We start from the raw sequence: 26,188 nt of genomic DNA on the forward strand, positions 1-26,188 counted from the left end.
ATAATCTGTTACAAGTTTTCAGGCAAGTAAGGAAATGAAGCCTCAGAGAGACAAAGTAACTACTGTAGTTTGATGTACTACATTTAGTAAATGGCAGGGCAAGGATTCAAACCCTGGTCTGTGAAATTCCCCAAGCCTTTGCTATTTCTGCTCTGCTAGGCAGACAATGCTACCTTCATTTTCACATTTTTTAAGAAAGAAAAAATTTCTCATGCTTATATTCAAGAGATTTTTGCCTGTTTTCTTCCAAGATTTTAATGGTTTCATATCTTATATTTAGGTCTTTAATCATTTCAAGTTTACTTTTGTTTATGGAGATAGACAAAAATCCAGTTTCATTCTCTTACATGTAATTGTCCAGTTTTCCTAACACCATTTATTGAAGAGGCTGTCTTTCCCCCTCTGTATATTCCTGGTTCCTTTATCATATATTAATTGACCATATATGCATGGGTTTATATCAGAGCTCTCTATTCTGTCCCATTTGTCTATAGGTCTGTTCTCTTGCCAATACCATACTGTTTTGATTACTATAGCTTTGTAGTATAGCTTAAAGTCAGGGAGCATCATAACCCAGCTTTGTTCTTCTTTCTCAAGATTACTTTGGCTATTCAGGTCTTCTGTGGTTCTATATGAATTTTAGAATTATTTGCTCTAGTTCATTGAAAAATGTCATTGGTATTCTGATAGGGATTGTACTGAAATCTGTAAATTGCTTTGGGCAGGACTGCCATTTTGACACTATTAATCCTTCCTATCCATGAGCACAGGAAATATTTCCATTTATTTGTGTCTTGGTCAAGTTCTTTCATCAGCATCTTAAGGTTTGCAGAGTACAGGTCTTTCATCTCCTTGGATAGGTTTATTTCTAGGTATTTCATTCTTTCTGATGCAATTATAAATGGAATTGTTTTCCTTATTTCTCTTTCTGATAGTTTGTTGTTAGTGTATACGAATGCAACAGATTTCTGTATACTGATTTTGCATGCTGCTGCCACTTTGCTAAATTTAGTCATTAGTTCTAATAGTTTCTTGGTGGAGTCTTTAGGGTTTCCTATATAGTATTATGTCATCTGCAAATGGTGACAGTTTTATTTCTTCCTTACCAATCTGGATGCCTTTTATCTCCTTTTCTTTTCTGATTGCCATGGCTAGGACTTACAGTACTGTGTTGAGTAAAAATGGTAAGAGTGGGCATCCTTATCTTATTCCTGATATTGGAGGTAAAGCTTTCAGATAACAAAATATCTGATTTGAAAAGACATATGCACCCCTATGTTTATCACAGCACTACTTACAAGAGCCAAGATATGGAAGTAACCAAAGTGTCCATCAACAGATGAATGGATAAAGAAGATGTGATATAGGGGGTTCTCTTGTCCCCTCCTGGCATGAGCCAGGAGCTCTATTCTCTCACTTTATTTCTAAATAAAAGCCTGTACCTTGCTCTCCTAAAAAAAAAAAAGGAAGAAGAAGATGTGGTACATATACATAATGGAATATTATTCAGCCATAAAAAAGAAAGAAATCCTTCCATTTGCAACAATATGGATGGACCTAGATGGTATTACGCTAAGTGAAATAAGCCAGGCAGAGAAAGACAAATACCATATAATTTCACTTCTATGTGGAATCTAAAAACAGAATAAAACAAAATGAGCAAAACAGCAGCAGACTCATAGACTCAAGAAGTGATTGGTGGTTACCATAAGGAAAGGGTTGGAGTGGGTAGGTAAAATGAGTGAGAAGGATAAATAGGCACAAAATCTCAATCAGAATATAAATTGGTCATGGGATGGAAGTGCAGCATGGAAAATATAGTCAGTGGTTCTGTAACATCTTTCTATGTTGACAAATAGTAACTGCACTAGTTGGGGTGAACATCTAGTGATAGTATGTGTAATTGTTGAATCACTGTGTTGTATACCTGAAACCAATATCATATTGTATATCAACTGTATTTCAATTAGAACATAAATCAAAAAAAGAAGAAAGATTCCTCAAGCAAGAATGTGAATAAAGACACAGAAGTTTGAAAAATCAAATTGAGATTGGAGTCTGCTTAAGCACATAGGTTTAGTTGTACATACATTTGGTAACTTTACGTATAGTTATACTTGGAAGAGACATATTTTTGAAAAGATAAGTCAAAGCAATTTACAAATTCCATCTGATATATTATTTCTTTCTAGTTTACTAAAACCAGTTTGTGACATGGAAATATTTTCTCCTTATAAGAAATTGCAAAGAAAACTTGGATTTGTATTCCATAAATATATACCTTATTTCTTAGTCAGGATCAGTAGTTTCTTTCAGAGAAGTCTTCTTGTCCTCTTTCCTTCAATGTCACATTCATTCTACCCTTTCGATTTTGGTAGTTCTATGATCATGCATTATCACATATCAGGTGGCTAGAAGAAAAAGGTCCTAATGCCATTTCATACTCAGTGACTGTGTGACTTCTGCTTTGAGTACATACAGTTTTGTTCTACATAGTTGGGGGTAAAACAATTGTAATCTGCAAGCTATAAGTAAACCAGAATTTAAATATTAAAAAAAATGAAAATACTATCTAAAGAAATTCTTTAAACTTTAGGTAGACCTAATTTTAAAAACCCATAATGTGTTTTCTATAATATTTAGGAACAAGACTAACATAAAAATAACTAGGTCAAAGTGGAGATTATGCTAGAACACAGTTGTACAGTTATGAAGTTTGAATAAATTAATCTAAGAATGTACTTTGATAAAATAAAGCAGAGCTTATTATCTAATAACAGGCACTCCTGAGAAGTCCAAAAAATAAACTGCAATATAACCAAGAAAATCCACTTTGAAATTAAGCCACCTCCTGGAAACTTTCATCAGAATATCTATTACCCGGTATTTTAAATTTCCCAAAGCATTCATTCCTTTTTCAGATATAAAGAAGAGATACTGAAATTTATAGTTATGATAGTAAAACAAAAAAAAAACATAGAAATCAGACATACAGACCAATCAAATACAATACAGAAACCAGACGTCCAGCCTCCAGAACCACGAGAAAATTAATTTCTGTTATGTAAGCCTCTCAGTCTATGGTATTTTGTTATGGCAGCCTGAATAGACTAATACAGGTATCAAAACCAAAGGACAGTCTCTTCAACAAATGGTGTTGGGAAAACTGGATATCCATATGCAAAAGAATAAAGTTGCAGCTTTACATTACACCATATAAAAGTTTATGCAAAATGGATCAAACACCTAAACATAAAACCTAAAACTATGAAACTCTTAGAAGAAAATACAGGGGAAAAGTTTCATGACATTGGATTTGTCAAAGATGTCTTGGGTATGCCACCAAAGGCAAAACCAACAGAAGTAAAAATATTATGTACTATATCAAATTCAAAATTTGTTCATCAAATGACATGATCAACAGAGCAAAAAGGAAACCTATGGAATGAGAGAAAATATTTGGAAATTATATATCTGATAAGGGGTTAACATCCAGAAGAAACAAAGAGCCCCTGCAACTCAACAGTAACAAACAAAAAAAAAACCCTGAAAAACAAGCAAAGGACTTTAACAGACATTTCTCCAAAGATGGTACACAAATGGCCAACATATGGAAAGATGCTTAACATCACTAATCATCAAGGATATGCAAATCAAAAGTGTAATGTGGTATCACCTCACACCCATTAGGCTGGCTACTTATATTTTTAAAAAAATAGAACAATAACAAGTGTTGGCAAGGCTATGCAGAAAGTGAAACCCACCTGAACTGTTGGTAGAAATGTAAACAGTATAGCTGCTATGAAAAACAGTACGTAAGTTCTTAAAAAGTTAAAAATAGAATTATCATATGATCCAGCAACCCCACTTCTGATACATACTCAAAAGCATTGAATGCAGAATCTTGAAGAGATATTTACACATCCTTGTTCATAGCCATTCATAGCCATACATGAATAGCACTGTTCATAAGAGCCAAGAGGTGAAAGCAACCCAAGTGTCCAATGACAGATGAATGGATAAATAAAATGTGGTGTATATATGCAATGGAACACTATTAAGCCATAAATGGAAGGAAATTCTGACACTTTACAACACTGTTGGACATTGAGCACATAGCACCAAGTGAAATAAGCCAACAAAAGACAACATGTAATTCCCATTTAAATAAGGCTTCTAGAAAAGTAGAATTCATAGAGGTAGAAAGTAGGATGGAGGGTACCAGGAGCTGGGGGAGAGGGAAATGGAGAGTTGTTTAATGGGTACGGAGTTTCAGTTTTGCAAGATAAGAAAGTTCTGGAGATTCATTGCATAAAAAGGTAAGTATACTTAACATTGGAACTATACACTTAGAAATGCTTAAGGTGATAAATTTTATCTTGGGTATTTTTTAATACAGTAATTAAAAAAAGAAAAAAGAAATCCACAAGATCCCTTTTAAGAAAAAAGTTAACATCTGCCTCAACAGCATTCTAGAAAAAGCACATTGAAAGAGGAAAAACTCTATAAAAGAAGCCACTCCATGATGAAATATAAACCACTTAGAAATTTATATTTCAGAGATGGATTAGTTCCAGTCCCATTATGTTTTATATAACATAAGTTTAATATGCTAGAAAATGTTCTTTTGCCTTGGTGGGAGGTGGAGAGAGAGAAAGAGAGAATTTAGACACAGAAAACAAAGAATCATTTAGCACTTAGAGGCAGCAAGTGTTGGCCTCTCTCCCTCCCTCTTTTTCTTTCCTAAAATATTTAACAAAAATATGATGTCACACAGCTGAATTACTGTGGGATCCCATGGTGCCCTTAACATTTGAATTCATACTCCTACTCAATGGGTGGCTTTTTTCAGAACAAAGGCTTTTTTACATATTTTCTGTAAAGCACAGCAAGATTTCAGGGAAAGAATATGTGACAGTTGAAGAGGATGCCTACGCAGAAAAATTAATAATATGATGACTTAAGATAAAACACACACACACTGGCAGCATTGGCTATCACATAATTCATGTCCAGCTAATTTCCAAAGAACAATGAATCGCATATGATTTGCAAATACTGGGCTTTTTGTTTCATAAAACACCAAACAAATGTGTCATCATTATGCAAGTGAATACAGACATACAATAATTATCCCTTAGTATGAAGATACTTCCAACAGATAGAGAGTAAGGGTTGAAACATGGGGAGACACACCCAAGAGCAAAGAATAATGCACTTTTCTTTTGTTTTTCAATTCTTTCTTACTAGAAAAGTATTGTCACCATCATTTACAGAGTTCAAAAGACTGGATTTTTTGAAGGCTTATTATATGCTGTGTCAAAGCAGGACCCTAATACCTCAGCTGCTCACAGTGTGCTCCACAGTCTGGCTGTAGTTCCTGATACCTAGGTAAGCAGACAGGAATGTACTTAACTGTACAATGGAAGTGTTGCAAACCAGCCAGCCTGGTTCTTTAAGAAATGTCACATTCTTTTTGGTAGATACTGGAAACCTCTAATATTTAGAGGTGGAAGGAGAAGCAAATAGTCCCCATCCCTATGCCTCACTTCCAAGGAGTCTTTTTTGATAAAAGAAATCTCAGACTACATTCTGCCAAATGCAAAGACATCTATTAGCAAGCAAAGTGACCTCTCTGAAGCTACAGAAGTCCTCTCTTTGACCTAAAAAATAGCCATCAGTCCCTTGCATAGGATGCCTACTCCAAAAGGGACTTAAAGTTGGATCCTGGATATACTTAACATTACTGATTCCCATCTGCTAGGGCAAGGAGGTCTGCAAGCCCACTAGAATGCAAACCTGGAGTTCTGCTCCATTGATACACACTGCTGGGCTATGGGTATCTCCTCCTATATATTTTTTCAGGCCAAGGTGGTGGGTCCTGCATCACCATTCTAACCAACCACATAACCTAAATATTGTTCATTTCAATTTTCCCAATAGCAAGATTTCATTGTCAACTAACTCTAGAGAATTTATTTAGAATAAAGAACTCATCTACTGATTAACTCTTCTTAAGGTGTTGACTATAAAGTATCTTGAACATACCCCACAGTACAGTATTTAGGTAAATTATCCCATAGACACTATACCCAGAGAAGATAGCATTGGAGCCGGAACTGAATCCAAACTTAACTGAAGATCTTGTAACTGTTAAGTCCTTGAGCTTTAAGATAAACAAGAACAGGAGAGAAGATTAGTGAAAAGAAAGAAGAGAAGAGAAGAGAAGAAGAAAAGCATCATTCTTGCCTTCTATGATTTTACCATCTATTCATGAATGATAACAAGGATGGCTATTTTATTTGGGTAGGTGGGTAGAGTGGGTGCAAACGGGAAATGATTTCAAGCTATGGATAAGTGATTTCTACAGAAGCCTCTATATGACTTCTTGGTAAGTAATCAACACATATTTGGTGATTAAACAAAAATAACAAACATTTAGGTAAACATTTTCTTTTTCTTTCTTTCCTTCCCTCCCTCCCTTTTTTTCTTGCTTCCTTCCATTTTTAATTATAAAAGTAACTGTGGCCATCAACACAAATACTCAAGTAAAAGTTCAGACTAAAGAGCAGCAAAATCTCAAATTGTTCCAAAGGAATCTGATAGGTGATTCTATATGAACAGGAATTTTTTCTCATACATTCTTTCTCTTCTACATAGTGGCCAGATCAAGTGCTTTCTCATCAACCCTGAAACAATCTCCAAAATTTGGAAGAAATCTTTCAGTAGATAGGATATCATGACACAAATCATAACATAATAGGCAAATAAACTGCTGCAAAAGTGAGATTTGCAGGAAGCAGGTACTAAGTCCCCGTCCTACTGCCCCCATACCCAAAAGTTTGGTGGGTCAGCAGAGGGACCCTGTCTTCACCTTTATACAATGTACAGGGTTTCTCAGGAAACTTCATGCTTGGGCCAGGGGCTGGAGTTGTAGGACTGGAGAATCTGAAGTGCACTCCTCCTGTCCTCTGGGTAAAGGCTTGGGAACACCAACAGATAGGGACATCATTTTGGTCATTGTCCAAACTTAACTTTCTGTGACCAACACATCCTGGAAAACTTGGTTGCTAATTTTTACCTCTGAGGAGTTGAGTCAATCACAAAACTTATTATGTTCAGTGTGGATAAAGTGAAGTTTCCTGTGGCCAGGATTCTCACCTGGCCATGGTTGGCTAGCTCACTGCACACATGTGGGGAATATGTGGTTATTGACTCTAAATAAAGAGCTTCACCCAGTGCTTTGGGTGACACGGTGACACAGTTGCAAAACTGCAGGAGAGCAAAGCAGAGGCTGGAGTGGTGACAGCGCTGAGGACAGCTGTGGGGATACAGAGGCCCAGAGGCAGAGACCAGTTGCTGCGTGCAGACTCGCTCTAAGTGGACGGGATTCTAGTGATTGACCTGCCACCGTGGAAATAAAGTTGGGGATCCCCAAGAACGTTCTACTGTCATCTCTTTGGTCACATTGAACCCATAGTGAACTTGCCTGGGGCTGAAACCCATCAGCAAGACATTCAGCACCAGCAAGAAGGGTGGCATTAACATAATAAGAAACAGGCAGTTTTCTGTTCGAGGCAAAACCCAGAATTTGGTGAAGCATGATAGGCTGGTCATCATATATTTTCTAAATTTTTGTGTGTGTCTGCTTTGGGCCTCAAAGCAGATTCTTGGTATTCAAACACAGATAAGTTATTATAATGGCACAGCAAGCCAGATCTGATATCAAGGGAGATCTGATCATCTCTCCAGCCAAAATATTAACAATGCTTACAAAATGCAAGAAAAAAAAGGCAGAATGCTACTAAGCTAATTCTCTGCTTGTAAAATATAGAAATAGATTTTTTGTTTTAGGTTGGAAGATGAAAGTATCTACTTTAAAACCTAGATGACAAGCAGATAGAAGTATAATTCTCCTTTTAACCCCCAACTAGCTGACTCACTGGCAGAAGGGTAATGGTGATGTCAGTTTGTAACAGAGCCACCCACTAACATAGATATTAGTAAGGAATAATGACTATGCAGAGGAAGTGAAATTACAAATGTAAAAGGTTAGGTTTAAACTTTCATTCTAGAAGCATCAGATACTCTGAATTACTCTCTAGACAAAATCAACTAAAATGGTCAACAAATATGCATAGTTTTAATTTTGAAGGTATTGTTGAGTTAGAAACTAAGAAACAAAGGATCTGTGGAGCTCCTGCATGGCTGCACATGAAACTTAAGAGACAAGCCAGTGACAAAGGTAGCTTTTCCCTCTGAGAGTTTCTGCTGAGCCCTGAACACCTGAGTTTTCTCTAAAGCCTGCACAGCACACAGGGGACAGGTGATAATGCTTAGGACTTGCTCACAGTAGGAAAGCTAGTAAGATTTCCTATTAGTACTTATAAAGGTGGAGAAGAAATAAAACCTGCTACCCATAAGGAGATAGGAAGGAAGCTTGCCTGTCTCAAACCAGGACAGAGATGAGGATGGGACTGCCCTTAGCCCAACAGGTTGGGAGCCCTCAGGAGCTTCAGACTCTTCAACCCCCTCACTGGCAACACAGCCCAGAGTTTCCTTGTAGTGACGTGCAGCCTGCTGGCAGGCAGTAAACTCAAACTCTACACCCAAGTTGGCAGAGGGAGAACCCACAACATGCTCAACTCTATTTTGGGCCAGCTGGGAGCTGCATGCAAGGACTAGCCCCAAGAGCTCTTTCCTCCTGGCAGGGGCTGGTCCTCTTAGCCAGCATCCCTGCCATCACAGCAGGCTGAGAGAGGCAGCTCCAGTCCCACAGCCAGCACGCATGTGCAGCCCAGCACCAGGAGTTCTTTGCTCCCAGAAGGTGCTAGTCCCACTTGCCTGTGCCCCTACCATAGCAGCAGGCCTAGATGGCAGCTTCATAGAGTAATCTCCCCATTCTCGTGATCATCTGATGGCTCACAAAAGCCTACCAAAGTTCAGACCACCATGAGCAAGGCAGAAACATTGTGCACATACACTGCAGGCCAACAGATGGGGCTCCCGCTCAGGAAACTAACCTCTGGGCACTAGAGGGCACCTCTTACACAAATCTACTATCCCACAGGAGACTAAAAACATGAAGAGACAGAGGAACTTGGTCCAAACAAAAATTCAAGAAAGAACACCAGAATGAGGGCTTACTGAAATTGAAATCACCAATCTGCTTAATAAAGATTTCAAAATAAAAGTTATAAACATGCCCACAGAGCTACAGAAAAATGTTAAATGTGGAGAGAGGACTTCAACAAAGAGAGAAAATTTTTAAAATAAAGGATATGAAATGAAACATACAATAAAGAAATTTTAAAGTATATTAGATGCAGTAGAGGAGACAGTAAATGAAATAGAAATTAGAGAACAGGAAAACAAAGAAGCTGAAAAACAGAAAAAAAGAATCTCTAGGAATGAGAGAATAATAAGAAAGTTGAGCGACCAAACCAAAAGGAAAGATATATGCATAATATGGTACCAGAAGAAGAAAAGATAAACCAAAGGATAGAAAGTCTCTTTGAGGAAATAATTGTGGAAAACTTCCCCAATTTGGGGAAGGAAATAGTCACTCAGGTCAGGGAAGTGCAAAGATCTCCCAACACAATGAACCTTAGGAAGAAAACACCAAGACATATAATAATTAAAATAGCAAAGATCAAGGACAAGCAGAGAGTATTAAAAGCAGCCATAGAGAAAAAATGCTCACTTATACAGGAAACCCCATCAAGCTATCAGCAGAATTCTCAGCAGGAATTTTAAAGGCCAGAAGATAGTACTATGATATATTTAATGTAATGAAACAGAAGGGCTTCCAACCAAGAATACTCTACCATGCAAGATTATCATTTAAATTTGAAGCAGGGAATAAACAATTTCCAGATAGGCAAAAGTTCTCAGAATTTACCACCACCAAACCATTTCTACAAAATCTCTTAAAGGTACTGCTATAGATGGAAATGTTCCTAAAGCTTAATAGCTGTCACCAAAAAAACAAACCCACAGTAAAAGTAGTTCATCAATTAATTACTAAGCAAATATGAAATTAAACTTCACAATGTTAGTCAAAGGATATACAAAGAGTATAGAATATGACACTTAATATATAAAGAATGGAGGAAGAAAAAGAAGGGAAGAAAAAAAAGAACCTTTAGATTGTGTCTGAAATAGAGTAATAATCAGTTTAAGATAGAATGTTAGATAGTACAGAAGCTATCCTTGAACCTTTGTTAACTACAAATATAAAGCACACAATGGCAATAAGTACTTATCTATCAATAATCACCCTAAATGTAAATGGACTGAATGCCCCAATCAAAAGACATAGAGTTACAGAATGTAGAAAAAAACAAGACCCATCTATATGGTGCCTACAAGAAACTTACTTCAAACCCAAAGACATATACAGTCTGAAAGTGAAGGGATGGAAACAGATATTTCATGCAAATAAAAGGGAGAAAAAAGCAGGAGTAGCAGTACTTATATCAGACAAAACAGATATCAATACAAAGAAAGTAACAAGAGACAAAGAAGGACATTACATAATGACAAAGGGATCAGTGCAACAAGAGGATATAACTAAAAATGAATATGTTGCATTCTATTTCCCCCTTTAATTCTGTTAGCACTTGTTTCACATATTTAGGAGCTCCTATATTGGGTACATAGAGGCACTGAACAATGCATTACAACAGATGGACCTAACAGACAACTACAGAACACTCCAACCAAAAGAAGCAGGATACACATTCTTCTCAAGTGTGCATGGAATGTTTTCCAGAATAGATAAAATACTAAGCCATAAAAAGAGTCTCAGTAAATTGAGAAAGATTGAAATTGTGCCAACAGGCTTCTCATACCACAAAGATATGAAACTAGAAATAAATTATGTAAAGAAAACAAAAAAGCCCACAAACACATGGAGGCTTAACTACATGCTCCTAAATAATCAATGGATCAAAAACCAAATTAAAACAGATCAAGCAATATGTGAAGACAAATGAAAACTCAACACCCCAAGCCTGTGGGATACAGTGAAGGCAGTTCTAAGAGGAAAGTACATAACAATATAGGCTTACCTGAAGAAAGAAGAACAATCCCAAATGAACAGACTAAAATCACAATTAATGAAACTACAAAAAGAAAAACAAATGAGCCCCAAAGTCAGAAGAAGGAGGGACATAATAAAGATCAGAGCATAAATAAATAAAATGGAGAAGAATAAAACAATACAAATAACCAATGAAACCAGGAGCTTGTTCTTTGAGAATATAAACAAAATTGATAAATGTCTAATCAGACTTATCAAGAAAAAAAGAGTGGTACACATATAAACAGAATCATAAATGAAAAAGGAAAAGCCACAAGTGACACCATGGAAATATAAATAATTCTTAGACAATACTATGAAAAATTAAATGCCAACAAATTGGATAAGCTTGCAGAAATGGACAACTTTCTAGAAAAATACAATCTTCCAAGATTGACTCAGGGAGAAACAGAAAATCTGAAGAGACCAAATACCAGTAATGAAATTTAACTGGTAATCAAAAAACTACCTAAGAACAAAACCCCTGGCTGAGGTGGCATCTTGGCTGAATTTTATCAAACATTTAAAGAAGAGCTAATACCCATCCTTCTTAAGGTATTCCAAAAAGCAGAAGAGGAGGTAATATTTCAAAAATCATTCTAGGAGGCCAGCATCACTCTAATACCAAAAACAGGCAAAGACACCACCAAAAATGAGAATTACAGACCAATATCCCTGATGAACATGGATGCAAAAATACTCAACAAAATATTAGCAAACCAAATTCACAAATACATCAAAAAGATCATCCATCACAACCAAGTGGGATTCATTCCAGGGATACAAGGATGGAACAATATTTGAAAATCCATCAACATTATCCACCACATCAACAAAAAGTAGGTCAAAATCCACATGATCATCTCCACAGATGCTGAAAAAAGCATTTGACAAAATTCCACACCCATTCATGATAAAAACTCTCAATAAAATGGGTATAGAGGGTAAGTATCTCAATATAATAAAGGCCATATATGAGAAACCCACAATGAACATCATACTTAATAGCGAAAAGCTGCAAGTTTTTCCTCTAAGATCGGGAACAAGACAAGGATGCCCACTCTCACCACATCTATTCAACATTGTACTGGAGGGCCTAGCCATGGCAATCAGACAACACAAAGAAGTAAAAGGCATCCAGACTGGTATGGAAGAAGTTAAACTGTCACTGTTTGCAGACAACATGATATTTTACATAGAAAACCCAAAAGAATCCACCAAAAAACTGTTGGAACTGATAACTGAATTCAGCAAAGTTGCAGGATACAAAAATAATACACAGAAATCTGTTGCATTCCTATATACTAATGATGAACTATCAGGAAAACAATTTCATTCACAATTGCATCAGAAAGAATAAAATACCTAGGAATAAACCTAACCAAGGAGGTGAAACAATATATATACACTCTGAAAACTACAAAACATTCATGAGAGAAGTTAAAGACACCAATAAATGGAAATACCTCCCGTGCTCATGGATAGGAAGAATTAATATTCTCAATATGGCCATCCTGCCTAAAGCAATCTACAGATTCAAGGCAATTCCTATCAAAATACCAACAGCATTCTTCAGCAAAATAGAACAAATATATATGGAACCACAAAAGACCCCAAATAGCCAAATCAATCCTGAGAATGAAGAATAAAGCTGGAGGGACTATGCTCTCTGACTTCAAGCTCTACTACAAAGTTAAATAATCAAAACAATCTGGCACAAGGACAGACTCATAGATCAATGGAACAGAATAGAAAGCCCAGATATAAACCCACACATATATGGTCAATTAATATATGATAAAGGAGCTGCGAATATACAGTGAGGAAAAGAGCCTCCTCAATAAGTGATGTTAGCAAAAAACTGGACAGCTACCTGTAAGCAAATGAAACTGGATTACTGTCTAACTCCATACACAAAAGTAAACTCAAAATAGATAAAAGACCTGAACGCAAGTCATGAAATAATAAAACTCATAGAAGAAAACATAGGCAAAAATCTCTTGAATATAAACATGAGCAAAGTTTTCCTGAACACATCTTCTTGGGCAAGGGAAACAAAAAGCAAAAATGAACAAGTGGGACTACATCAAACTAAAAAGCTTCTGTACAGCAAAGGGCACCATCAGCAGAACAAAAAGACATCCTACAGTATCAGAGAATATATTCATTATCTGATAAGGGGTTAACATCAAAAATACACAAAGAACTCAAATGCCTTAACACCCAAAAAGCAAATAACCAATTAAAAGAATGGGTAGTGGATCTGAACAGACACTCCTCCAAAGAAGAAATTCAGATGGCCAACAGGCACGTGAAAAGATGCTCCACATCACTAATCATCAGGGACATGCAAATTTAAACCACAATGAGCTATCACCTCACACCAGTTAGGATGGCCAACATCCAAAACACATAGAACAACAAATGCTTGCAAGGATGCAGAGAAAGGGGAACCTCCTACACTGTTGGTGGGAATGTAAACTAGTTCAACCACTGTGAAAAACAATATGGAGGTTCCTCAAAGACTAAAAATAGAAATATCATTTGGCCCAGGATTTCCACTCCTAGGAATTTACCCAAAGAAAACAAGATTCCAGATTCAAAAAGACATATGCACCCCTATGTTTATTGCAGCACTATTTACAATAGCCAAGATATGGAAGCAACCTAAGTGTCCATCAATAGATGACTGGATAAAGACAATGTGTCACGGGAAGGGCAGTGTACACAGAGAAGACAAGTGATAATTCTATGGCATCTTACTACACTGATGTGCAGTGACTGTAGTGGGGTATGTGCGGGGGACTTGATAGTGGGAGGAGTCTAGTAACCATAATGTTGTTCAAGTAATTGTACATTAACGATACCATAATTTTAAAAAAGATGTGTCACATATACATAATGTAATATTATTCAGCCATAAAAAAATCTTACCATTTGCAACAGCATGGATGGAGCCAAAGAGGATTACACTCAGTGAAATAAGCCAGGTGGACAAAGACAAGTACCAAATGACATCACTCATTTGCGGATTATAAAATCAAGGCAAACTGAAGGAACAAAATAGCAGCAGACTCACAGACTCCAAGAAGGGACTAGTGGTTACCAAGGGAAGGGGTTGGGAAGGTTGGGTGGGGAGAGAGGAAGAAGGGGATTAAGGGGCACAATAATTCACAATCACAATATCGGTAGGTCATGGGGACAGCCATGCAACACAGAGAGTCAAATAATGACCCTATAGCATCTTACTACACTGATGGACAGTGACTGTAATGGGGTGAGGGTGTGAGGACTTGATAATATATGTGAATGTTGAAACCACAGTGGTGTTCATGTGAAACCTTCATAAGATTGTATATCAATGATACTTTAATAAGTATATATATATATTTACATACTTACAAAAAAACGAAAAGAAAGATGATCTAATAGATCATACTGAATGCTCCGCCCAATGAGTAGAGAATACGTCTTCTTCAAACAATTTATACAAAATGTTTCTGAAGCCCCCTAACAAATTTTAAAGACTGACATCAAACAAATCTTATTCTCCAAAAAAATACAATAAAGAAATAAATGTGCAAAATGATAGCTAGAAAAGCACTATATGTTGTGACATTTTAAAATGTACTTAAAAATGATTCATTGATCGAAGAAGGAATAATAAAAATTATAAAATATTTAAAACTAAATGATATTTAAAATACTACCTAACTAAAGTAAGATGTGGGAGACTTCTGCTTCTGGGAAGATGGAGTAGATATGCTTGTTCCTAATCTTCCCACTATGCCCATTTTAAACTTCAGGACATTGTCTACGCAATAAATGTAAGACTCTCAAAGCAGACTGGCTAGTGACCCCAGCACACAAGATACAATACAATTTGTTCCTCATTTTCTTTTTGCCATGTATATCCCAGACTGGATCCTGGGTAACTGATGACTGGGAAATGCCAAAGGGCACAGACAAAATAAAGATGGAACAAAAGCAGTCTCTCTCAAGCTCTAAGACCAGGAAAAAAGAAAAGATACACTTAGACACACAGCAAGTCAAAAAACTTTTAGACAATAACTTATCTACTCCAGCTGAGTACTCAATACCATATTAATAACTGTGGCTCCACCCCTGCCCTCATCAGCAAGGGCTGAGGGGAGAGCCTAGACTCTTGCCAAGCTGTAACAAGGCCCTATCAACTCCCCCCTCTACCCATCCTACACTGACCTGGTGTCAGAGAAGTCCAAGTAGAGAACAGCATGTTCATCCTCCCCCATGTTGTCACTGAATTGAATGAAAATGAAAATACACACATCAAAATGCACAGGACAATGCTAACACAATGCAGAAAGGGAAATTTATAGAATAAAATGCTACATTAGAATGAGGGAAAGTCTCAGATCAATATTATGTTCCGACTTTAAGAATTGAGGAAAAAGACAAGTAAAATAAATTCAAAGTAAATAGAATTAAATAAATAAAAATAAGAACATAAATCAATGAAATTAAAAACTGAAAAATAGAGAAAACCAATGAAATAAAATGTGGTTCTTGAGATGATTAATAAAATTGGCAAACCTCCAGCAAGACTAACAAGAGAGAATACACAAATTACTAATATCATGAATGAAACAGAATATGACTACCCACCCTGCAGACATCAAAAGGATAATAAGGAAATATGATGAACAACTCCACACACATATTTTGATAACTTAGATGAAACAGACCAATTCCTTGAAAAGTACAAAATACCATAACTCACTCAATATAAAAACAACAGATCATTTGAATAGAACCACAACTTTTAAGAAAATTGAATTTGTAATTTAAAGTGTCCCAAAAAAGAAATCTTGGATAGTTTCACTGGAGAATCTACCAAATGTTTAAGAACTAACACAAATACAACACAACATTTTCCAGAAAATAGAAGAGGCAGGAACACTTTCCAACCCATTCTATCAAGCCAGTATTACTCTGATACCAAAACCAAACAAAATAGCCCAAAAATAAAAGAAAGCTACAGATCAATATCCTCCATGAATACGTGAAAATTCTTAACAAAATATTAGCAAATAAAATTTACCAACATATAATGAGAATTATATGCCATGACCAAGTGAGATTTATTCTAGGGTTGCCAGACTGGTTCAATATTCAAAAATGAATCAATGTTATCTACCATATAATCAGGCTAAGGAAGGAAAATCGAATGATCATATGAATGGATGCAGAAAAAGTGCTTGACAAAATTTAACATATATCCATGACAAAAACTCAAAAAACTAGGGATAGAAGGGAAGTTGGTAAAGAACATCTACCAAACACTTGAACTAATATACTTAAAAAAAATGAGTATGTTTCTCACTAGGATAGCTTCCCTGCCTACTCCTCTGCAAAAGATAAAAAATATTTGCCTATTGAGAATGGATTGGGCAAGGGAGGGAAACCAATCACAAACTGAAAATCTAAGTTCTCACAGGCATGGTTTCATAGAATTTGCTGTAATTTCAATCCTACACAATTTTAGAGTATAATTCAATCCTTGAACTGTCTTATGAAGCTAACATAACCTTGACTGCAAAGCTAAGTTACACTACAAGTAAAGGAAATTTATAGGCCAATTTCAAATCTACCTAGACATAGTCCAAACAAATTATTTACAAGTCACATCTACCAATGTATAACAAAAAGTTACGTATTATGTCTAAGTTGAATTTATCACTTTTACCTTAAGACATTAAAAGAGAAAAACATATTATGTTTACCAGTGTGGGAAAACCTGATAACCTGGTAGGCAGCCTCTAAATACCTCCCAGTGGTTCTCCTTCTTGGTGTTCATGCTTTTATGTAACACTTCCCTTTTGAGTGTGGACTCATCTTAATGACCCCTCTTCCAACAAACAGAATACAGTAAAAGTGATATAACTTCTGATGTTAGATTACAAAAAAACAAAAAACAAAAAACTGTGGCCTCTAGTTTGGGGACACTTTGTGGGTTTCCCCTTTCTCACTCTGAGGTAGGCCAACTTCCATGTGGTAAGCTGCCCAATGGCAAGGCTTGATTATACCCTAAGAATCTTACTTGTTAAAAAGATCAGTTACCCTAATGTTTTATTATAAACATTAATAAGGAAGGCCTTCTCTAAATCTCTAAGACAATTCTTCCTGTTATACTCCCTTATACCACCAAGAACCTCTCCTTCATAACATTTAACTGCGATTATATATTTGTCTATGTAATTTGTATATTAATAACCACCTTGCCGCACATTATAATCTCTATAAGAATAAAGACCATGACTCACTCTTTATTTTACTTGAATTTATATTCTCATCAGCACTAGCACATGATAAACACAGGCTCTTGATATACTTTGTTTGAATAAATGAATGAACCTTCTACTATAAGTATTTTGAGACTAAATTTCTTAGTCATATAATTCATTATTCAAATCAGAATAGTTTTGAACATAAAGAAGGGCATACTTTTAATAACTATACCAGAACAATAGGCACAATCTGATATGAAGTGCCATAAAAATGATTACGTAATAGTATCAGCTAAAATGCATGTTAAAGAGAATAATGATGTAAGTTTTTGTGGTTGTTACAGACAGAATGTTTGTGTCCTGCCCCCAAAACTCATACGTTGAAACCCTAACTTCTAATGTGATAGTGTAAGGAGGTGGGGCCTTTGCAAAAAAATCACAGCATGAGGGTGGAATTCTCATGAAGGAGTTTAGTGCCTTTATAAGAGCCATGAGAGCTTTCTCTTGCTCTCTGCCATGTGATAATACAGCAAGAAAGTAGTCATCCTAAACCAGAAAGAAAACTCACACCAGACACCAAGCATGGTGGCACTTTTATCTTGGACTTCCCAGCCTCCAGAACTATGAGAAATATATGCTTATTGTTTCAGCTATTCAGGCTGTGGTATTTTATTATAGCAACCTGAGCAGACTGAGACAGTAAGCATAGAACACAGGAGAACTTATACATTACTTCTAATAGCTGCCATTAAGAGAATACCCACTATGTGCAAGAACCTTAGTTAACACATTTTATTCTAATAGCAACCCTATTTAAGGACAGCTGATATTTTGCCCATCTTATCACTGAAAATGTTCACTGACAGTTAAGGTTATGACAAAGCAGAATCTGATTTCATATTTCCTTGACAACAAAGCCTTTTTCACTTTATAATAACTTATGATTATTACCCATACCCTGAACCAAACTTGGTTTTCTCACCCTTTTATAACCAACGCCCTCACTTCATAAACAAAGATCTCATGTCCTGTTTGATTATACATTGAATACCTTGACTGAAAGCCAATGAAAGCAATGAGGAAAAATTTAGACAACTATAGCAAGCATACAGAAACACAAATAAATAATTAGCATTAAAGAATATATTTTCATAAACAAATGGTTGGATCTTTGCCTTTCTAAATTATTTTGTTCAAATGGTACCAGATCAAGATAATCTGTTCACAGACTATCTTATATATGGATTACTTACAGGAACCCAGACCTTCAATACCACTCTCACTTTCCCCACATCACTTAAATACAATCAGGACTAAGTCCCAAGCCAGGAAAGAATTCAAGAGAAAGGAGCAGATATGTGATTTTTACTAACTTCTAAAGTTACCTTTAAATGCTTTCATATTATTGCTTTATGCAAACTACATTTTTATCCTCTCATTAGTGCAGTTCGCCCAAAGTTCACCACAGACAGGGCAACCATGTAATTTATCATTCAACCTAGAATACTTTAGAGCATGAAAAGAGGAACTATTAACAATTATGCTAGAACCACATGTGAAAGTCCAATATACCCTGGGAAAATTAGGACATATGGTCACACTTATATATAGGTATACAGTGCCATAATAAGCACATATCACTTAAGAGCTAAAATTTTGTTTTCTGTTCAGTAAAAGAATAGAATAAATTTAAGGACTGTATTCATAAAATGGAAATTGAACATACAGTGAACACACAGTGATGTATTGCCATACATCAAATGGCAATCAACTGTCAACACCATCAACAAAATAAGTATGTATGTTTGTATGTGTCTGTGTTTATATATATATATATAAATCATCTACAGATAAAGGAGTTATTGGGGAAAATGAAAACCAAATGTGTTCATCTTCTTTTGCCAAGAGCAAATATTGGAAAAATATGTTTTGAAATTTATGATTATACTTTCATTCTTTTAAAAATATTTGGAGGTTATATTCACATTTGTACTGGAATGAGACCTGATATATTTTTTCTTGTCTCCCAGATGTTTATGATGGGTTGGGCAAAAAATCAGAAACTGAAAAAAATCACTCCAAATCAAAAGGCTGTTTATTGAGAATGCCACAGCGCAGATAAATGTTTCGTTTATCTCTGTTTAAGTACACATGGAACAAAGCTTGCAGTTCTCACCTGTTTTGAACCATTTCTACATGACATGAAGAACATACAACATTCTTAAATATGGCACCTAGTCACCACAGGTGCTCCACTGTCTTAGTAGCTGAAGGCCATCATGGGCTACCTCTTCTTGCATGCCCCCCACTAGCCCACTTAGCATTCCTGACCCTCTGCATTATCTACTTCCTTCCTGAAAACATAGTACCTAGAGGTCAGAGGTTCTCTCTTAACATTGCCCTTTTAACATCCAGAATACTGGCCAGGAATGAAATTCATGCTTAATAGACTTTTGCCAAATGAACAGGAAGGAAGAAGTCTGCTTTTCTTGACCTTGTTTTAGAGAAACATTATCAGATTTTTTTTCTAGCATTTTAAATTATGAGAAACTAAAAGAAACCCAAGAAAACAGGTTCTATAAGAAAAGTATAAAGACAACTTTGGTTTTGTTTTTTCCCCTATTTTTAATGTTGCAAAGAGAAGACCAAAGGGTTATATAAATGCTTTCAAGTTGATGAAGGATAGAGACCAGCAAGTACCTGACAAAAATTGAAAAGGAATTAGGCTTAATTTCCAACAAAGCAGATGAGCAGTGTTCATGCTCTTAAGACAGAACATGGTATCCACTGTAGGGGTGATTAAGTACTTCAGCCAGGCAAGGCTGTGACCTGCCTGTCCTCAGAGGAGATTCAAATAAGAGTGTCAATTTAGATAAGTTTGGCTTCTTCATGTCTAAGGCAATATTGGAACCAAATGACCCCATAAAGTCCCTTCCAGATCTTTGATTTATAACTTATCCTTAGAGAGTAAATTTGAAACCACAAACTAAACACTGAAAAACTATAGCAACTTTGAACTAGACAGCATATTCAGATCTTTATTAGGCTTTACTGAAGCCATGATTTGGGTTAATGAAAGGATCTCAAAAGATCATTTGTAAGAAGATTAGTAGGAAAAAATATGCAGAGGCACATTTAGCTCCAAGCTGCCTGTCCAAGTTGTAATCATAATATAAAAACTGTGGTGAGGAAAGCAAACAGCTGTAGACAGAACTTGTTAGTATTTCACACATTCTCCAAGAGAAATAGCTAAGTTCTCAAATAATATTACTGAATTCATTATCTTTATAAACATATAAGGACATCTTGTGCACATACTCTTGAATGTGCTAAATGAATAGCTAATTATATTACACTATTTATAAGTCTGTCTTAGTATTAAAGGACAAATGCAATTTGTGGCCCAGTGAAGGAATTTGGTGCTTCTTGTCCTTTTGTTTTAGTCATCATTTTAATTGTTGAGTAACACCTGTGCCAGGGAGCACTGAGGAGAAAAACAGAAGCTATAAAACCCACATTCATTACATCTCATCTGTAATTTTTGGTTTTGAGAACTTCTAGGACTATTTATGCACAAAATAATTGAAATTTAAAAGAAGTATTTTTAAAATGTAAGGGTTTAGGCCAAAATGAAACTCCTGAAAGTCTTTTCTTTAATAATAATTTTTAAAAGACTGAAAAATTAGCAGCAATTTACATAATTGTTTTCCTTATGAAAAGCCAGCCCTATTCATTTGTCAGATATTTGCAAACACTTCTAATAGTTTTGAGTCAAGGTAGGGTACCATCAACTCCTGTAATTATTTACATATTCATCGCTTCTATGAGACTCTGTTCCTTGACAGAAAGGTCTTTATCTCTATAATCACTGTCTAGCACATATCAGGTTTTACTGAATAATGGAATAAATGATTAAACAATTGCCTCATAAATGAAGGAGATCAGAATATGAGTATTTTTCAGCATAATTCTCATTTAACACTATTTCTTGAAAGACCAAATGGTGGAAAGGGTAAGACAGGGTCTGGCATATACCAAGAATTAGTCATTAAGCTGACATGCAGATGCGCAAAGAAATGCAAGTTTCAAAGGGCTGCTTAGCTCTTCCATCACTAAAAAAAGTCACAGAAAGCAGGTGGTAACCCAAGTCATCAAGATGTTGATATAGAATCCTTGGGTGAGATAGGAGATGATAGGCAATAGATAGGATAGAATGGTAAAGAGGATTCACATAGTTCACACTTCAAAGGACTTATTATGTCAAGCAACAGAGGAAACAAAGAGAAACTTAAGATGCAATAAATATTTTTAGAGCAATCAAGTGATGGAAATCTTGTTTTTGTAGATGACTATCTGCTCAGAAGACAGACTACGATGACAAGGAATAAAAGGAAGCACAAGAGGACCATTGAAAATTATTTTATTAGGATATTGAGAAACTGAACCAATGAAATAGCAATAGGGAGAAATGTTGAAGCTAAGTCAATGGAACATCATGGAGTTAGAATTGAAAAGACTTGGTGACTGGTTAGATAATAGAAAGAGAATTCAAGAATGAGACCAAGAAACAAGGTTTGGGAAACTTCATAGGTGGTGACCCACTGAGACTGAAAATATGAGTTTAACAGGTGAGGTATTGGGAGAGAAAGGAAAAAGCACTTGGGAATATAGATCTGGAGCCAAAGAGAAAACTTGGGCCTGGGAGAAAGACATATGTATACATACATACATACATATATATAATATCACACATACACACATACACACATACACACACACACATATACACAGCCATGGAAGAAGGTGAGGCTAACCCCGGTAACTATGTCAAACAAAAAGAAAACAGGTCCAAGAAGTCTAAGGAGCCCCAATAGTCAAGGGACATGACAGATATTCAGTTCATCTTTTGGCTACTTTGTGTACAATGTAGGAAAAGATGCATTCACTTTGCAGTTATATTGAGAGTATTATTCCACTATTGTACCTTAAGTAGCTATTAATAAAGAGATATATTATCTACAATAAAATAGATTTAGCAGGTGAACCAATAATAACCATGTTGAATGTTTGCATACCACATAAGATACTAAAATTCTTGCATGATGCACTGTGTTGAAAGCCATGTTTTCAGTGTACCTCTACCCCATGAAGCCTTCCCTTTTTTCATCTAATTTATAGGTACAAATAATCTTCCTGGATGATGAATGGCAGGGATATTTGGAGGTAACAGATGAATTAGAATGGCTTTTTTCCCCAAAGATCTTCTGCCACATGCTGAGAGGGGGACACACATAACACAACAACGAGGAATTGAGAAAACTACAGTAAGGACATCTAGAGTATGCTCCATCATAATCCTGCCCTTGTAAATACTAACCCCCCAAGCACTCTGCTCTACACCTTGGCTTTACAAAAGGTCATTCAGTTAAGAGGCAGGAAAGAAGAAAGGTATTAAATACCAGTCACCTTTTTTTTTTCTGCCTCCTACATAAATAGACTACAGTAATGAACATAGCAGAAGAAACCAGTTCAAGATTACTCTTTCCCCATGCTATTTCACATGTGGTTTTGATACTGCTAAATGGCGCACATGAAATTTTTGTATTCTTGGATAAAACATGAAATATATTTATTCAATAATTCGTTCATTCACTCATTCAATCAATGTTTACTTTGTACCTACTATATGCAAAACACTGAGCAAGGCACTAAGAAGTCAGTGGCAAACAAGATAGACAAAATCTTTATGTTCATATCCAGAAATACAAATATTCTCCTAATTGATAAGTAGATATTTAACAATAGTAGGTGCTACACAGAAGAGCAGGATGCAGTTAGATATTTCACCAGGATCTGACCTAGTCTGAAGAGTCAGGTAAGACTTCCTTGAGGAGATATCTTTTGAGCTGAGCTCTGAAAGATGATTAAGATTTAATGATATAAAAAGTTGAGCACGAACTCATCAGGCAGAGGAACTGCATATGTAAAGGCACTGAGGTAGGAGCAAGCACCATACATTCAAGAAAATGAAAAATGCAAATATGGTTGAAGTTCAGTGAAACAGGAGAAAAATGGCAAAGATGAGGTAGGAGAGGGTCAGATCTTGGAGAGTCCTGCATGTCAGATCAAAGATTTGGTCTTACAGTGTACTGTTTTTCTTTACTTTACCTGCCCAGCTCTGTTCTCCCTCAAGCTGACCCCTGCAGACTCAGCTACCAAGCAACTTGCCTTCTGGTTTCCAGTTATATTAGGGCAACAGGAGACACTGACAGGAGAGCTGAGACTGGAAGAGAAATGAAGACCAAGGTACTTCCTGTTTCACTGCAGTATCACTGGTGGCAGCTTGTCTCTCCACAGTTACAGTCCTTGCTGTGTGGACTCTCCTCCTTGAGCAGCTCTCTGGTAGTACAACTCCCTCCTCTTGCTCCTTCAACCCGAGGGATAGCAAACAACTTCCACTTTTGCCTATCAGGTCCTCAGCAGGTCTGAGTGGTCTCCTTAACTGTGACCATATTGCAAAGTGGGTCTTTCATTATAATCTCTACATCTGAAATGTGTGAACTATTGAAGTCTGTTTCCTACCTGAATTATGAGTGATACTTAACAAACAGTCAAAATCCATTTGCATTTTTCAACTGATTGCTATAGCTACTGTGAGGAAAATGGACCTGGACGAGCAAGAATGATGTGAGGAGATCCATTAGGAGATGATTGTGGAGGTCCAAGGATGTAATTCTGGCAACTTTCACTAGGGTACTGGCAATGGAAATGGAGATACATGACAGATCTGAAAGCTATTTGGGAGAGAAAAAGCCAGATTTGGTTATTGCTGAAATTTAAGGGTTAGAAAGAGGTAGTATTCAATGGTAACTCTGTTCAGTAACCAAAAGAAATAAAATGTTGGTTGAAAGAAAACAGGCAGTGCTACATTAGCAAGTATATATACCAAAAATTGCTTATAGCACTGAGGATAACTGTAGACATCCTGAAACTTTACTTCCTGCTCACATCTATAAATCCTCCAAATCTTGAATCTTACAAAAAAAAATTTTTAAACAGACAAAATTTTAACAGGCAAAAATAGCATTTTAGCATCAACCAATATTTGCAGAGTATCTATGTGCAAGGTACTGTGGAAGGTACTAGAAAGAGTTAGCATAAAAGAATAGTCTGGAATCTGGTCTCTGAAAGCAGATACTCTAGGTTTTATTCATAACCATGGAGTTACATGACAGAAGAAGGGAAAGTAGGAAAGGAGAAGGGAGAAAGACGGAGAGGTGGGTAAACATGACATTTTCCTCTTCCTTTCTTGGCAACCTAACTCCTTAGGATATATTTATATGTAAAGTTGTAATCCAAGAGCGGGAGCGGAAGATGGCGGCGTGAGTAGAGCAGCGGAAATCTCCTCCCAAAACCACATATATCTATGAAAATATAACAAAGACAACCCTTCCTAGAATAAAGACCACAGGACACAGGACAATATCCAGACCACATCCGCACCTGAGAGAACCCAGCGCCTCGCGAAGGGGGTAAGATACAAGCCCCGGCCCGGCGGGAGCCGAGCGCCCATCCCCCCAGCTCCCAGCAGGAGAAGAGTAGGCAGAGGAGGAGGGAGACGGAGCCTAGGACTGCTGAACACCCAGGCCCCGCCATCCGGGCCAGAGTGCAGACACAGTACGTGCCCAGGGGGCCCTGGATGCTAGGGAAACAGGGCAGCAAGAACAGTGAGGGGGAACCGGAGGCCGGGCGCCGGAGGACATAAGAAAAGCGCACGATCATTGTTTTTTTTTTTTTTTTTGCTGTTTTGTTTTGGCAAGCACTTTTTGGAAGTCTTAAAGGGATAGGGCCCCCAATACTAGGGAAACAGGGCAGCAAGAACAGTGAGCAGGCACCGGAGGCCGGGCGCCGGAGGACAACAGAAAAACACGCGAACATTTTTTTTTTTTTTTTGCTGTTTTGTTCAGGCCAGCGCTTTTTGGAAGTCTTAAAGGGATAGGGCCCCCAATACTAGGGAAACAGGGCAGCAAGACTGGTGAGCAGATGCCTGAGGCTGGCACCGGAGAATAAAGAAAAACGAGAGGCCACTTTTTTTTTTTTTTTAATTTAAATTTTTTTTGTGTGTGGTCGTTGTTTTGATTTGGCGGGTGCTTTTTGGAAGTCGTAAGGGGCAGTGTGGGACACTTAATCCAGAGGTAGGGAATCCGGGGATCTCTGGGCACCTTAACCCCTGGGCTACAGGGAGCAGGGAGGCCCCTTACGGAGATAAATAGCCTCCAGGCCACTCCCCCTCCAACGCGACTCCACCACTTTGGAGCGGCCGCGAGAGCCAGGCCACGGCCACAGAAACAGCGGAGATAAACTCCATAGCAGCCTGGCAGGAAGCAGAAACCCTGTCTGCGCGCAGCTACCCAGCACAAGCCACTAGAGGTCGCTGTTCTCCCAGGAGAGGAGGGCCACAAACCAACAAGAAGGGAAGTTCTTTCAGCCGTCACTTGTCCCAGCTCTGCAAACTATTCCTATCACCATGAAAAGGCAAAGATACAGGCAGACAAAGATCACAGAGACAACACCAGAGAAGGAGACAGACCTAACCAGTCTTCCTGACAAAGAATTCAAAATAAGAATCATAAACATTCTGACAGAGATGCAGAGAAATACGCAAGAGAAATGAGATGAAGTCCGGAGGGAGATCTCAGATGCCAGAAAGGAGATCACAGAAATGAAACAAACTCTGGAAGGGTTTATAAGCAGAATGGATAGGATGCAAGAGGCCATTGATGGAATTGAAACCAGAGAACAGGAACGCATAGAAGCTGACATAGAGAGAGATAAAAGG

This window comes from Manis pentadactyla, chromosome 7 (genome assembly GCF_030020395.1).
Source record: "Manis pentadactyla isolate mManPen7 chromosome 7, mManPen7.hap1, whole genome shotgun sequence".
Taxonomy (NCBI): domain Eukaryota; kingdom Metazoa; phylum Chordata; class Mammalia; order Pholidota; family Manidae; genus Manis; species Manis pentadactyla.